We start from the raw sequence: 12,042 nt of genomic DNA, 5'->3' as shown, positions 1-12,042 counted from the left end.
TACATTGGTTCAGTTGGGAAAGGCAGGACATCTCAAAGTGGGGGCTTCCAGGTTATAGGTGGAAGATCATAAGATTTTATGATTGGCAATTGGTTGAAAGAGTTACTATCCGAAGACCTAGAATCAATAGAAAGGAGTGTCTGGGTCAAGATAAGGCACTGTGAAGATCAAAGTTATTATTATATAGATGAAGTCTCATAGGACGGTGTCCATCCTTAGGGGCAATAGATGGCAAATTGTTTCCTTTTCAGACCTTTAAAATGTGTGAGACTCTCAGCTAATCTTTTCAGGATCAGAAAAAGACCTGGAAAGGGAGGGGGATTCTCTATAGAATGTAATTTTTCCCCACAAGAGACGGCTTTGCAGAGACATTTCAAAATATTTCAAAGAAATATATTGGGGTAAAATACTTTATTTTGATTACTTTCAGAGCCCCCATGTGTCATGTGATGCTATACTAGATCCAGGTTGGAATGTGGTATCTTATTGCTACAAAGAGCCTATTTTGTCAGTCTTCAGATCTCTGTTTTAATGTTAATGCTGGTCAGTTTTATGCCTGAACTCCAAAAAGAGGAGGGTATAATAAGGTATGTTTGACTCCCCCTTCCCATCATGACCTGAATTCCTTTTTCAGATGTCTTTGGCATCCCCTTGGCCAAGAGATGTGGTCTATTCAGTCAGTCAGGGGGCTTAGAATTTTATTTTTGGCTTACACCAGGTAGGAAGTGTCATAATTGAATTAAATTAGAAGAAAGCCAGCTGGTGTCTGCTGCAGAATTGCTTAGTTGGTGTGTAAGGTAAAGCCCCCACATATTTGGTGTCAGAAGTGTTGGGTTGACAGTATGAGTGAGTGTAGGGGGAAAAGTCTCTTTATTTTTTTCCTATCTCTCAGACTACTGATCCTAAAATCTAGACTAAAGGCAAAAATAAATTAAATATTAACATTTTCATTTTCTCTCCACCTGTGAAGGGAAGATTTTAATAAAGACCCACATACTCTGGGATAGAAGTCATCTCATCTCCAGTACTAAGCAAACAACTTTCTGTATGCATAAGCAAATGGAGGCGAAAGAAAGACGCCAGTCACATAGACTCGATTGTTTAAACAAAGACAACACTGAAGAGTAAAAGTAATTTTCTCTTACAAAATAATGTTGCAGGAAGAATAAAAGACAACTTTTCAAACCTCCAACTCATCAAAGGAGATGAGACACACTGAAATGAGTAAATCATGAACTAAGTATTCTAAGATCAGGAAAGACCTTTTCAAAATGAAAAACATGATTGCTAATTTCAAAACTAAATTGAGACTTCCTCAGTCCAATAATAAGAAATGTATTAATTATATCTTCCATATGTTTGATATTTTAATATCTTGGAGACTTGCTGACACTAGAGAAACTGTGCCTCCTAGGGAAAGCCAACTCCTAGAGAGAAGTAAATGATTCAAATGCTGGCATGCTTTTGGTATTAGTCCATCTATTCTCTCATTGCTCTTAAGAAATATTTGAGACTGAGTACTTTATAAAGAAAATATGTTTAATTGGTTCTCAGTTCTGCAGGATGCACAGGAAACAGAGCAGCTTCTGCTTCTGGGGAGGCCTCAGGAAGCTTAAAATCATGGCAGAAGGCAAAGGGGAGCAGGCATTTTACATGGCAGGAGCAGGAGCAAGAGAAAGAGGGGAGAGGTGTTACACACTTTTAAGCAACCAGATCTCACTAGAACTCACTCACTGTCATGAGGACAGTACCAAGAGGGATGGTGGTAAACCATTCATGAGAAACCCACCATGATCCAATTACCTCCCACCAAGCTCTTTCTCCAACATAGGGAATTACAATTCAACATGAGATTTGGGTGAGGACACATATCGAAGCTTTATTACCTTTCTTTTCCCAACTAACCAATCCAGAGCTCATTCCTCAACTACTTCATATATCATATTCTCACACTCTAAGCCACTATCTACCTACTCAAATCACCCTAGGGTCAGGTACCAGACAACTAGGGAGAGACTGTATACCCTGAAGCCAACTGAAATTACTCAAACTATTCGATTCTAAACCTGCTCACCCTGCCTCACTTGTTCCTTCCTACAGAAGATACAATAGATGCTCTTCTCCACATGCTCCCCACTCGCCCTGCCTCCAGACCAACTCTGCTGTTCTCTGTGTGGCCCTACATGGCATGCCATGCCTCCTGTTTCTAAGGATCTAGTAATAAACATCTTTCTTCATAACAGTCATTTCCAAGTCTGCATGTCTTACCATATGTGATTAAAACAAATCCCTGGTACCCTTAACACAAGAAAACATCAGAGAAACAAATTAAGGGATGTTCTATGAAACACCATTCTATAAAGTACTAATCAAAACTGTCAAAGTCATGAGAGACAAGTAATAACCAAGAAACTGTCACAGATTGGAGGTGCCTAAGGAATCACAGCAGCTAAATGTAATGCCAAATCTTGATTTGAGCCTTGCCTTAGGACAAAAAAAGGACAGTGGAAGAACCGGAGAACCCAAATTAAAGGAATGGCTCAGTTAATAGTATTTTACCAATGCTAACTTCTTAGTGTTGTTAAATGTCCTATGGTTATGTAAGCTGTTAACATTAGTGGAAACTGAGTGAAAACTATACAGGAACTCTCTGGTGCCATCTCTGCAAGCCTTTCATAATCTAAAAACATTTCAAAATAAAACTACTAAGGAAAAATAAAATAAATAAAACTAAGTTAAGTCAGTGAATAAGATCTTGGATGCAGTAAGAAATGAAATCACTGGTGGAAAGATAAGACCGAACGATTCACTCAAATGTCAAAAGAAAAGTATGCAATATTAAAATAAGAGAAAAGCAAAGAGTATAAAAGACAGGACAAGAAGAGATAAAGAATGCAAAACATTAATTGCAAAAAGCTAGGTATGAGAGAGAAAATGGAAATTATATTAGAAATTCTTGAATTTCAAGTAGTATATATATTATAAAATAATTAATAAAATAATCTTTCTTTTATTAAGAAAGATTCCTGAAGAACATTTTAATTCCCAGATCAAGAAAAATCTTTGCATTAAGGCAGAAAAAATACAAGTAACTGATAAAGTAACAAAAGTCTTACTAACCTCAGATTTCCAAACTGCAGCACTAAATGGTTATGACCAGTAATTCCGAATACATAGGTTCATGTAACATGAATTCCACATTCAATTAAATTATTTAGACGTAAAGGTAACAGAAAAATATTTACACATATTTAAAATGAGAAAGACTTCATAAAGCTCTCTGGGGGTGGGAAACTAAACGAAGTTACAACCTATTCAAAAAATAAATCAAAATAAGAATGTAAGAATGGGAAAGACAAGATGTAAAAAATACAGTAATAATAAAAGGGGTTAAACTTGGAATTTAAATCATACTAAATGTTATATTTATATATTTGAAGTTACAGCAGATGCTAAATTATTTTTGTTTTGTTGATACTTCTATAACAGTCTTTATTTTGTTGCTTCAATATTGATGCGTAAGTTATTACTGTTTTAAATTATAATTTTCATTGTTTTAATACCTTAGCTTTATTTTAGGCAGTATCAAAAATTCAGTCTTTGATTTTTTAATAAGGAAAATATGGATTATTCAATGACTGCTTTTAGAGTAACTATTCAATCATTTGGAAAACATAAAATAAAGTTAAATCTATTCTTTATAACCACACAAAAATAAATTTCAGAGAGATTTAAGTTTTAAAATTTAAACAAATGAAACAAATAGATTGAACTATAGTTGAATATTTATACTTTCTTAAAGGTAGAGAAGGTTTTGTTCTGAATGTGGTAGAGTGGGAAGAACACTGGCTTTTACTCTAAAGAGTAATTGAAATTTTGCCTATTCTGAAACGTAAAGCTGAAAAACTAAATAGGGTTCTTGTGGAACTCACAAGCCCAGGAAAACAATAACCACCAAGGAGAAGGGCCAATGGAAAACACCTTAGACTTCGAAGAGAAATCCCAAAGGATTCTATCCTAGGAGTAAGGAAACATCACAGACTTTACTAGACTGTAAGGGGCACAAGCCAAGTATCATCATCTCAATCTATGACAAGACAAAGGTGATCTGAGATTGCTAGAACACCTGCCCCCCATAGCTGACTACCAAAAGCAAAAGTAAATCCTCTTTGGAAGAAATAAAAATATCTAGAATCTCAAGTGATTAACTACAATTTTTAACAAGCCATATGTAGCACCCAATTAAAATAACTATGTCATACAAAGGTAAGAATTGACTAAAACCCAAGAAAAAATAGAAGACAGAATCACACCTGGAAAATATCCAAATAATGGAGCTACCAGATGTAAAACTTGTATTTCATGATGAATGGTATCAATGGATTGCAAGACATATGGAAAGTTGTGGCAAAATTTGAAACTATAGAAAATCATACAGAAATTCTATAATTTAAAAATATAATCACTAAAATTTAGAAGTAATTAGATGATTTTAATACCAGGTTACATAATATTAAAGAAAGTTCAGAAAAAACTTTCATAATTAAGAAAAAAAACTAATGTTTAGAAGATCTGAAGAGTAAGCTGGGCGCAGTGGCTCACACCTGTAATCCCAGCACTTTGGGAGATGGAGGCAGGTGGATCACTTGAGGTCAGGAGTTCAAGACCAGCCTGGCCAACATGGTGAAACCCTGTCTGTACTAAAAATACAAAAATTAGCCAGGCATGGTGGCACCCACCTGTAATCCCACTACTCAAGAAGCTGAGGCAGGAAAATTGCTTGAACTTGGGAGGCAGAGGTTGCAGTGAGCCAAGCTCACGCCACTGCACTCCAGCCTGAGTGACAGAGCAAGACCCTGTCTCAAAAAACAAAAAAATAAAAAAAGATTTGAAGAGTATAAGAGACCTGGAATATAACAAAAGTGCCCATGCTCCTATAAGTGGACATCTAGATGTGTAGATAAAAGAGAGATTGGTCACAGATTCTGAAAACAATATGAATTCCTTAAAAAAAAAAGGAAAATAAAGAAAAACCACCATAAGGTACATCACAATAAACTAATACATTTTTAAAATTAAGTCATTCTTAAAAGAAGTTCAAGAAAAAATACAAATGCCCTTCGAAGATTCACAATAAGACTCACAACTGATTTCTCAAAAGGAAACAAAAAGAAAATAGAATGTCACCAAAGAGTTAAATGAAAATTACTTTCTAACATTACATCCAGTGAAAACATTCATAAACAAAAAAAGACAAAATGGGACATCTTTACACAAACAAAAAATCTGAAAGGAATTTTTACCATCAGATCTACTCTATAGGAAATATTAAAAGCTACCTTTGTAGAAGAGGGAAATTATCCCAGAGGAAAATCTCAGAGATGTAAGAAAAAAATGAAGAGCAATTTATAGAGCAAGTATAGTTTCCTACATAATATTAACTATATAAAAATAATAATAATGTCTTGTAATTTAAAATTACATTAAAGAATGAACATATATCTCAGTACCTGGGCTGAAACTAAATGCTGTAAATATCCATATCAATAAATTATTTTAGAAAACCCGAAGATATTATGAGAAAAGAAATACTAAACATAACATAAATAAATTAAATAGAAAATGAACAAAGAATAAATAGGGGCAACAAATCCAAAACTGGATTCTTTGAAAATAGTAATAAAATTTAAAAATTCCTGGCAAGACTGAGCAATAAACAAAAGAGAAAGAGAAGACATAAATAACCAATATTAGGAATGCAAACAGTTGCATCATTATACACCACATGTATATTACAAAGATAGTAGAAAAATATTACAGAAATAGGAAATAATTCTAATAATTATTCATTTGTTAAAAATAAAACACCTAACTCATATAAGATGATATAGAATACCCAAATAATCTTATGTTCATTGTAAAAATCCATAATATAAAATTTCCCAATAAAAATAATTCCAAGCCCATACGCCTTCACCAATAAATCTTCCAAAACTTGTTGAAATATAACACTGGCATTACATTAATAACTCCATACAGTTGAAAAAAGGAGATCTTGTACTAAATTATTTTATGAGACCAGGAAAAACTTGATAACAAAACCTGACAAAAATGGTAAGACAGAAAAAATTACAGACCAATCTGATATATAAACATAATATAAAGTTACAAGTAAAACGTTACAAATCTAAATCCAGTACTATTTATATTCCAATCAGGCTAGATTTTTGTCTAAAATGCAAGTTTACTTTTAATATTTTAAAACAGTGCAAATTACCACATTATCAGAATAATGAAGATATATCACGTGATCATCTCAATTAATGCAAAAAATGCAATTGATAAACACTCATTCATGATGAAAGCTATAAGCCAATTTGAAATAGAAACTTTCTTTATCTGATAAAAGATATTTACAAGATAAATTTAAAGTCTATGATAAAAGCTATCCATAACAATCAATCTCTGATAAAGGGTATTTGCTCCCAAATTATGCTTAATGTCAACATGTTGAGAGCTTTTCCTCTGAGATCAAAAACAATGCAAGAATGATCACTATTGAAGGGAGTTTCAAAATGGCGGACTAGAGGCTCCGGCATTCCCCTTCTCAACAAAACAAAACAAAACAAAACAAAAAAAGACCAATACAGAGAGGAGATAAAGTGTTAAATAGACCTTCTAAGAGAGAATACTAAAATTCACCAGGGAAGTGACAGAAGAGCTCTTAGGCATGAGAGGAGGAAAATAAAGCATCCAGCCCAATGGTATTGGCTCTGAGCCTGAAGGAACTCCCCATTGCAAGAGAAAGGTAAGTGAGAGATTCTCCAGCAGTCCACAACCCCTCCACATAGTGTACGCTTGCAATCCTAGCCATGAGAGAGCGCCTCAGCCCTCACAGGCTCTGAGACTAGTATACAGAGCTACTGGAGTAGAGAAAGTGACATTGCTCCAAAGAAGGAGTTCACACAAAGTCCTACACACCCACTCTGAACAAGCAGCTACAACACAGCAACATTTTAAGAATGCAGCCCCCACTAAACTACATCCTGTGTTGGGGCCCAAGAGCCATTGCATCTCCACATCACTGCTAATATACCCGCACATCCACCCAGAGGGCTGCAGCATCACTACACCAGCTGAACTCCATGGGGCGGCCAGGTTCCTACTACTCTCGCCCATGAGGGTTTTACATCCCAGGGAGTGCACCAGGGAGGCTGCCTCTGAGAAAAGGGGAGCCAAAGTGTAAATTACCTAGAGCCAGAAAGGCACCTGTCCAGGGCTGCTGCTACTGACAACAACCCCATCCTCTCCAATCAGGGCCACTGTGTACCAGCACACACCTTCAAGGGACCTGGGCATGAGCCTACATGGGTGCCATATTCATAACTGAGGACAGGGCCATCACCACCCATCACCACCAACACTGACACCTGAACACACTATCTAAGGATCTGGGAACCAATCTCCTTTAGCCACTGCCACTGGTGGGAGTGTCCCCATTGAGAAACCTGAGGACAGGTCTGACCTTCCTGCCACTGCCACCACCCACAAATGTTATCCAGGAGCCTGGGGACTGATCCACCCTGCCACTACTCGTGCACATGCACGCTGTCCAGGGGCATGATGACAGGATCACTCCACCTGCTACCAGTGCCTGTGTACACCTGCCAAGGGCCTAGGGACCAGCCTGCCCAGCCTGCTGCTGTTGCCACTGGTGCCCACACTCACCACTCAAGGGCCCAACAATTGACCTGTCAACACTACTCTTACCGGTGGTGCAACATGCACAAACACAAGATACAAGAGAACACAAATAAACAATACAAATAAATCAGAAAAACAATTCATGATCTGAGTGAGAAATTCAACAAAGAGATAAATAATCATTTAAAAAGAGACAACCTGGAACTACTGAATTTAATGAATGAAAAAAATATGTAATCAAGAGCTTCAACAATAGACTAGATCTAAAGCAGAAGAATGGATTTCTGAACATAAAGACAGGTCTTTTGACATAACCCAGTAAGACAAAAAAAAAAAATGTAAAAGAATGAAGAAAGCCTATATAACTAACTAGAACTAGGAAAGCAAGAACAAATCAAACCCAAAATTAGTAGAAGAAAATAAATAATAAAAAATTAAAACAAAACTAAACAGAGAATAAAAAGTACAAAGGACCAACAAAATGAAAAGTATGTTTTTGAAAAGATAAACAAAATCAATAAGCCACTAGCTCAATTAACCAAGGAAAAAAGAGAAAAGACTCAAATAAATAAAACCAGAAGTGAAAAAGAACACATTACAACAGATACCACAGAAACACAAAGAATCACCTGAGACAATTACGAATAAATATATGCTAACAAATTGGAAAACATAGATAAAATGGATATATTAATGGACACATACAACCTACCAAGATAGAGCTAGTAAGATAGAAAAGCTGAACAGAACAATAATCAGTATAAAGACTGAATCTTTATACAAACAAAAAGCCTCCTGACAAAGAAAAGCCCAGGATCAGATGGCTTTACTGCTGAATTCTACCAAACTTGTGAAGAAAAACTAACACCAATTTTCTCATACTGTTCCAAAATAATGAAGATGAAGGAATTCTTCTTAACTCATTCTGTGAGGCCAACATTATCCTGGTACCAAAAACAGATAAGAACACAATAAAAAAGGAAACGAGAAGCCAAAATCCCTGTGAATATGTGTAAAAATTCTCAAAAAAATACTAGCAAACTGAACTCAGCAACATATTAAAAAGATAATACACCATGATCAAGTGGGGTTTATCTCAGGGATGCAAGGATGGTCCAACGTATGCAAATCAATTATTGCGATACATCATATCAACAGAATGAAGGACAAAAACCATATGATTATCCCAACAGACACAGAAAAGGCATTTGACAAAATTCAACCTCCCTTCATAATAAAACTCTCAACAAATTAGGCATAGGAGGAACATATTTCAATGTAATAAATGCCATATATGACAAACCCACAGCTAGTATCATACTGAATGTGGAAAAGCTGAAAGATGTTTTTCCTCTAAGAACTGGAACAAGACAAGAATGCCCACTTTTATTACTCTTATTCAGCTTAGCATTGGAAGTCCCAGCCAGAGTAATAAGGCAAGAGGAAAAAATAAGGCATTCAAACAAGGAAGTTAAATTGTTTCTCTTTGCAGATGACATGATATTTTATATTGGAAACCTATAGACTCCAATGTCAATGTTATATATTGAAAAACCTAAAGATTCCACCAAAAATTCTTAGAAGTAATAAAATCAATAAAGATGCATGATAAAAAAATCAACATACAAAAATCAGTAACATTTTTATATAGCAATAACAAGCTTTGTAAGAAAGAAATCGAGAAAGCAGTCTCATTTACAATAGCCACAAAATAATAATAATACCTAGGAATAAGTTTCACTAAAGAAGTAAAAGACTTCTACAACAAAAACTACACAACACTGATGAAAGAAATTGAAAAGGAACAAACGAATGGAAAGTCACCCCGTGCTCATGAACTGGAAGAATTAATATTGTTAAAATGACAGTATTACCTAAGGCAATCTACAGATTCAATGCAATCCCTATCAAAATTCCAAAATTCTTCACAGAAATAGGAAAAACAATTCTGAAATTCATATGAAATTACAAAGACTATAAACATAGCAATCCTAAGCATAAAGAAAAAAACGGGAGGTTTTGTATTGTCTGACTTCAAAATTTACTACAAATCTACAGCAGTCAAAACAGTATGATATTGCTATAAAATAGACACATAGATCAATGGAGCAGAGTAGAGAACCCAGAACTAAATCCACATATTTACAGCTAACTGATGTTCACCAAAGGTGCCAAAAGCGTACATTGGGGAAAGGGAAACCTCTTCAGTAACTAGTGCTGAGAAAATTGAATATCCATATGCAGAAGAATGAGACCAGGCCCCTATATCTCACTATATACAAAAACCAATAAATTGGATTGAAGATTTAAACATAAGACCTGAAATTATAAAACTACCAGAAGAAAATCTCGAAGATATGATTCAGGACAATGGTATAGGCAAAGATTTTGTGGCTAAGACTTCACAAGCACAGGCAACAAAAACAAAAATAGGCAAATGAAACTGTATTAAACTAAAAAGCGTCTGCACAGCAAAGGAAACGATGTAGTAAAGAAACAATCTGTAGAATGGGAGAAAATAGTTGCAAACTATTAATCTGACAACAGACTAACAAAAAGAATATATAAGCAACTCAAACATCTCAACAGAAAAAAAAACCTTTTTAAAAAGTGAGCCAAGGATCTTAACAGACATTTCTCAAAAGAAAACATACAAATGGCCAACAGATATATGAAAAAATGCTCAACAGATATACGAAAAAATGCTCAACATCACTAATCATCAGGAAAATGCAAATTAAAATCCCAATGAGATGTCATCTTAAATGTCTTAAGATGGCTATTAACAAAAAGACAAAAAAAAAAAAAAAGCAAGTGTTGATGAGGATGTGCAGAAAAGGGAACCCTTGTACACTGTTGGTGGATGTATAAAGTAGTACAACCATTATGAAAAAAGTATGGAGTTTCCTCAAAAACCTAAAAATAGAACTACCGTCCGATCCAGCAGTCCCACTACTGGGTATTTATCCAAAGGAAAGGAAATCAGTGTATCAGAGAAGTACCTGTACCTTCATGTTTATTGCAGCAGTATTCACAAAAGCCAAGATATGCAATTAACCTAAGTGTCCATCAAAAGATGAATGGGATACTATTCAGCCATAAAAAGAATGAAATTTTGTCATTTGCAGCGACATGGATGAAACTGGAGGTCATTATGTTTAGCGAAATAAGCCACGCACAGAAAAGCAGATATCACATGATCTCACTCATATGTGGAAGCTAAAAAGTGGATATCATTGAGCTAAAGAGTAGAATGATCATTATTAGAGGCAAGGAAGGCGGAGTGGAGATGAAGAGAGGCTGGTTAATGGGTACAAATATACATTATATAGAAGGAATAAGTTCTAGTGTTTGGTGGCACAGTAGGGTGTCAATAGTTAAAAACGACAATGTATTGTATATTTCAAAATAACTAGAAAGTTAAATATGAAATATTTTCAACACAAAGAAATGATAAATGTTTCAGGTGATGAATATCCTAAATACTCTGATTTGACCAAAACATGTTATATGCCTATAACAAAATATCACATAGCCCCCATAAATATGTACAATCATTTTGTATCGATAAAAATGCTCACTGTCAACACTTCTATTTATTTGTTATACTTGAGGTCCTAGTGCAGTAATGTCAAAAAAATAAACCTAAAGTCCTCTACAAAGAAGTTATTGCCATTAGTAAGTAAACAATTGAAACACGTTTTTAAAAGACAGCACTTGTAATTACATTAAGAAGTCAAATATCTAAGAATAAACCTAATTTAATATCTGCAAGACCTCTACACAAAAAATAACACATAACTGAAAGAAACTAAAGATACCTAAATAAATGGAAGACTATACCATATGTTAGAAGATTCAATAAAGACATCAACTTACCCCAAAACATTCATACATTTAATGCAATTCCAATCAAAATCCAGCATGAATTTTTGTGAAAACTTTCAAATTATTTGTAAAATAAATACAGACATACAGTGAGTCAAAAATAGCCATGATCCTCTTACTGAAGACAAACCTGAAAGATTTCTCCTCTCAGATATCAAAACTTGTTTAAAAGCTACAGTAATTATAATAGTGTGGTGTTGGTGCAAGGATGGACTAGTAGATAATGTAATAGAATACAGAGCCCAGAAATAGACATACTTGCTTTTAGCCATATGATTCGCAACAAAGGTGCCACTACAATTCAGTAGGGAAAGGATGTATTCTAAGTAAAGGTTACTAGGCCAATTAGATACCCATATGGGGAAAAGCATAAACCTTGAACCCTACCTTATAACATACACAAAAATCAATTCCAGGTAGATTGTAGATATAAATATGAAAAAGTAAAAA

Source organism: Symphalangus syndactylus, chromosome 7 (assembly GCF_028878055.3).
Source record: "Symphalangus syndactylus isolate Jambi chromosome 7, NHGRI_mSymSyn1-v2.1_pri, whole genome shotgun sequence".
NCBI lineage: Eukaryota > Metazoa > Chordata > Mammalia > Primates > Hylobatidae > Symphalangus > Symphalangus syndactylus.
The sequence above is the reverse complement of the archived record's forward strand: the minus strand, read 5'-3'. Positions refer to the sequence as shown.